Source organism: Eleginops maclovinus, chromosome 9 (assembly GCF_036324505.1).
Source record: "Eleginops maclovinus isolate JMC-PN-2008 ecotype Puerto Natales chromosome 9, JC_Emac_rtc_rv5, whole genome shotgun sequence".
NCBI lineage: Eukaryota > Metazoa > Chordata > Actinopteri > Perciformes > Eleginopidae > Eleginops > Eleginops maclovinus.
In genome coordinates this window covers 22,865,421-22,871,420 of record NC_086357.1, presented here as the reverse complement: position 1 = coordinate 22,871,420, position 6,000 = coordinate 22,865,421, and positions in this window count along the sequence as shown.

The window sequence follows — 6,000 nt, the reverse complement described above, 5'->3', positions numbered from 1 at the left end:
ACTACCTTTAATAATAACAACCAGATTTCCTTTATCAATGGTTCCAGATTTTTGTTTTATGACAGACTGTAAAAACGCATCCACTGAGTATCCTACACTGTGCAATTGATGAAGCACAGACGTACAAAGGATTTATGCAATAGAGCGGTGCAGGAATGAATCCTAACACCCGGAAAACACTTTTACCACAACCGGTTCCCTCGTCTAAAGGGCAATGGTTTTTTAAAAGTGTTTGTGGTTCCAAGACTGAAATAAGGTCTGTGGTAAACACAACATGAAGAGATTGCGCAGCCAGTGTTTTAGTTCTTTTGTAACATTAAGTTATCTTTTTAGTTCTTTCAATTGCGTTTACCCTTCAAAAATCCCCAAGAGGTGTTAATAGGAGGTGATTAACCCGCTGAACCGAACGTGTGTTGACCACAAAGCTTCTTTTCTGCAATATACCGAAGTTTGGAAATTTGATTGCCTTTTTCTCGTAGGAACCCTTGCAATGCTCACCTCCGGGTAGGCCCAGAAAAATATGTCATCACTGCCCCCCTCTATTGTGAATGCAGTGAGTTGTGTCGGGTCAAACCATGCAGTGGAAATGAAGCACAAGTAAAATGGACAGTACAATATGCTCCCATCTCGCTGCCTGTCTTTGAGCTCGTCCTAAAGCCACCGCCCAGTCTAATTCCAGCCTGCATCTCAGTGCCTGGAAAAAAAAAAGGAAAACACAGAGTCATAAACACGCCAGATTAGGTCAGAGTTGGTTTCATAACCACTCCATGACCTCTTTACTCTGCCCCTCTGTTTTTCTCTCTTCTGTTTGTCTCTCTTTTCATCATGATCCTGTCCTCTCTCTATCCTTCCTGCACCCTGTCCGTCTCATCTGCCTTCTCTTCTCTTTCTGCAGACCAATCTGTCCTCTATTTGGCTTCACGCTCTTTTCCAATCCTCCCTGTCCCCCGCTCTCTTTTTATGTGTTCTATCTTCACACTCTTTCGCCCACTTTATAAGATCCCGCTGTACCTCTAAACTTCACAAGTCCCTGATTTTCCCTTTTTCAGTCTTTTACTTTATTCTCACGCACATCATTTATATTCCATTTTCTCTGCTACGGCCGTTTTGGGCACCAACTCTCAGCAGCCTGGTGTCTAAACACGGCCAACAGACAATTTATAACGGCATCTATTGCCAAATTAATATATAGATCAAATCGGGCATACATAAAACAGACAGTAAGATTGATTAAAATAGATTAAAATAGCTTTGTCGTGCCGTATGAAAAACAATCTGCTGTGGTGCTCTAACAGTTGTGTGTTTACAGTCAATTCAACACATTACGTTAAATTTTGACTCAATTGTGAAGTATTCTTTTAGGGGAGCTCCCATTCATACCCTTTGTTTTGCATCATTCATTCGGGAAAAATATGGTTCTATAATAAAGACCTACATTAATGTAGATTTACACAATGTTTGCAATTAGATTTTCTGAATATGTTCACGTCACAAATTACGAATATGAACCTAAAAATAAGGACAACACCCCCGCTTTAACACAAAGTTTACAGTAACTTCTCCAACCTAATCCTACAAATGGATGAAAATGACCTTTCTATTCCCAGAACCAGTCTAACTAACCAAATCAACCCACTCTTATTCCTGCTGAGTTTCACAGTGAGGGAATGAGGGATGAAACCACTGGAATAAAACCGTACAGTGCAGCCTAAGCTTGGATAAGACAGGTCAACTAATCTACATCTGGGCCAAAGGACAGCATGTACAGTACTGTGTCAACACTCACACAACACTTAGAGAGAATCTTTGATATGTTCTACAAAGGTCACAACATCCAAATACTGTTCCACACTGGTATTTACACAATAAGTGATGGATATTACATCTTATTAAGAGCATATGTGGAATTTCACAATCCAGACCATCTGCACAAAATCAAATTGCATCATACATATTGACAACACTGGCACATAGTTTGTCAAATAATTTGGGGATTCCGCATGTGTCTTTTCTGTGAAGCACAAAATCTGCTTTAGGAAGAGATCCTGACAGATTTATGGGCCATGAAATCCATTGATCACAGCTTTTTACAAACATGTAATGAAACTCAGAGTTGAAAACTAACATCAGGGCTGCCGGGCAAATTTGTGGCCAAATACTCTGTAATCTGTTGTGGTAATTTAATTAGTCAAGAAAGAATGTGATTAATCAAATCAATTAGATTGCACTATGAAACATAAATCATGCTTCTCTAAGTGTCATTATCATCCTCAGGGTGGACATGTATGTGTATGTGTGCGCTTGCGTGCGTTGTGTGTGGATGCCTGAGAGTAGCAATGTGGGCAAGTGTGGCAATGAGAAAATGCTATCCTTCAGCAGCAACCATTTTATCTACCGTGTGTGTGTGTGTGTGTGTGTGCTGGCATGTGAAGCTTGTACACTAGAGAGTAGCTGGAGAGGAGAAAGAGAGGGATAAGCATTTGCAGGCTGCAATTATGGGTAATTTTCCAACGGCAGCAAAATGAAAGCCCCCAAAACAAAACAAAGAGGGCAAATTTACTCCCTGGACGAGTCTGTCACTGATACACATAACAGAGATACAGAGACAGACAGACAGACAGACAGAAAGACAAATCACTGTTATTCATACAAAGCTTCAGGCTGCATCTATTATACAAATATTGACAGTGATGTCCGTCATGTTGTTGAGTCAGTTTTGGTGACGCAGAGACTCGGGTGTGTTCTCATCTCTTTCCTTTGGGCCCTGATCAGGAGGAGCCATAGCCTACTTGGTTGCTATGGCATCATATTAGTCCAACCACACACACACACACACACACACACACACACACACACACACACACACACACACACACACACACACACACACACACACACACACACACACACACACACACACACACACACACACACACACGTCCTGTTTGGCATCATGGTTGTGTGTGCTTATTCAGATTGAACCTGTGTGCTCTTTTCTGGTTTTTATGCTAGCTGCTTTGTGTTTTTCTTAATAATCTTTTGTTGATATTGCCTTTTCTCTAGATTGCATTTCAGAGACAGCCAAGAAAAATATTTTGGGATGTAAAAAAGTAAAAATGCATTTAACCAAAAATCGTTTTATATTTGCAGTGTTTCGTTTATGCAGGGCTTTTTGCAAACGCTGCTCATGTTTCGTCAAGTTGGTGGATGTTTTTTGAAGGCTGTGCATGTGGTGTAAAGTTTGTGAAGATGTTTCTTCTTCTTGCATTTTTTTTTTGTTGGCACATTTGTATTTTTATATCTGCATCATTTTTAAGTGCAATTCGTTTCTCCTAGTGTAAGTGTTTTGAGCACGGGTCAGCCACCACACCGTCAACCCCTATGGTGCAAATAGCTGCTGTAAGGTTGCCAAAATATACTATAGGTAAGTATTTTCTAATAAATGATCCAGTCTCAAGTTCTCACAAGCCTGAAAACAGGAGTTATAAGAGAGTGAAGTCGGATGGGTGTGACTCACCAGAGCTGAAATTATAAACTACTATGCATATCAATGAGATCTGAGCTACCATGACAACTCCAAATGATCTCAATATTTTTCACTGCAAGCGTTGTGTTTTTACTTAGGTAGTTTTCACACCTTACAGGCGGGGAGTACATTCATATTTTTACCAAAGCTCCGGATATATAGAAGTGTGAAATGTAAGTCTTTTTAAAGCAGTGTTTTCAGTGAAACATCCCTTTTAATGCTCTGTGTGTCTCCAAGAGCGAGGTGATAGCAGAGAGCAGCCACAGTGCAGATTAGGGGTTAATTAGCTAAACCTCACAGTGTCACTGCACATCTCCTTTGCTCTCCTTTCCTTTCCTTTCTTTCCTGTCCTTTCCTCTCGTGCCCAGGGCCACTTCTATAGTTGATGTTGTTTCCAATGACACCAGAGCGACCATCATTAAAAGCCAGCCAGCATATAGCCTTCAGCACAGTAATCCCATCAAAAGGAAACAGGGTAACAACCTCTGTCTAATCCCTCATTAGCCTAGCTCCTCCCCTCACATCCAAACCCCCCACCCCCCGTGCACCAAAGCACCAGTAATTAGCTTAGCACTAACGAGTCGCCAGAGGTAGCAATAGTTCATCTCTGCTGCTACAACTCATGTTAGAGTTCAAAAATGCTGCTGGAACAATGGCATACATCTATGTCTATTACTCAGTATCACATGCTCTCCAACCATCCCCATTAATGAAAACTGTAACAGAGAGCCATTTCAACTCCAGAAATCATTTTAGCGATCAAAAAGAAAGTTGCTCTGTTATGAATCCATCTAAAAACTGTCTGAATAATTTAAAACTAGAAATATTTTATTGAAAAATGATAACGCAGTCTGATTTTAAGGAAGAGAAGAAGAGAGAGAAGGGTTCATTTGTTTGTATGATTTACTTACAGTCAAACAGGAGCCTACAAATTGTGGTTCTTTAAAATGTATTGGCTGATGCGCTATTCTTTCTAGTTTAACCTCTCACATTTATGATACACCTGCAAAACAATACATTCAGTCTCAGTTGTACTTTGCATTTGGTGCTAATTAGCAATTGTTGGCATGTTACTACCCAAAGTAACACTGGTTGAGGTAAATACTATACCTGCTATATATCTGCATTAGCTATTTGCGCAGAATACATTAACTAATGTTACGATAGTGTTTAGCTTAAATAACCATTTTTCAGCCTCACAGGGCTGTTAGCATAAATGTAAACTGTAAGTCTTCAATGGAAAAGCCCCAAAATGATATCTGGGTTTAAAGCTGATCCACAGTAAAGATCCTAACCTGTTGCATCGTTGCAGATTACCAGGAGGGAATACTTATTAAACATGAATAGTTGTATTCACTGTTTTGGGAATTTTAGTTGAAAGTCCACGCAGTCATTAACTACAAGCCTTGTCACTCACACACTCTATGAGAACACAGTGTTCAGTGTGTCCCTAAACAGTGGCGCAATAAAGAACAGGTTGGACTTGTAGCGTATCCTGAGTGTGACAAATTGTTGGTTTACTTCAGTGCACATCTGATGAGAGTTACATCAGTGCTATTCATGTAAAACCGACAGGCCTATATTTAAGCGTAAGTCACAAAGTATGTGTCTGTGTCGATATGTAGGCCATGAGCATGCATGAATAGAGAGGGGCAGATTGAGTGACACTTCATCAGAGTTGACAGTCATGAAAGTACAATAAAACAGTTCAAGCAAAGGTGAAAATAAGAAGGGGAGGTTTAAACGGTAGGCAATGGCAGATGTTCATGACACGGAATAATACTAACATTTCATGCACATGTATACTGTAGTCATGAGGTACCATACAGTATAACTGGGCCATCCCATTTAAAAACAATGCTGAATTGGTTTGTGCATATTTCCTAAATATTGTTGCAAAAATAGATTTGTGTTTAATGTAAATGAGCTGAGTTTTGAGTGAGAGAGAAACTCCCTCTGCTGTGAGCTTTGGGATTTAGCCGTGGCAGCCAAATTAGTCGCCCTATAAAAAACTACAGGTAATGGAAAATCCCCAAAAGGTTAAAGGGCTGTTTTAATACTATTTGGTTGAATCCCTTGTAACTTCTCATACACACCTATACTCTTAAGTAACGTGGTTTAAATGCATCCAAAGCTGAACTGAAAGTATAAGCATTGTAGCACAGTGTATATACATGTAGAGGTAATAACTTTATAACTGTTGCTTTGCCTGGGCCTTTAGAAAACATTTCAACTGGAAACATCAAGTAGCCACCGCACGCCTCTTATCTGATTATTTTTCTGCATTCAGTGTCCTGACAGATAAAATGTGAGCAGGGAAGAAAAAATGTCATCATAATTGGTGACACATTTGAGATGCAGGCCATCTGAAATGGATCAGGACACAATGTAGATAAACATCTGGATAAAAAACTATGCAGTCTGAACACATCCTTTGTATAGACTCAGCGGTTAGCACTGTTCATGCTAAACAC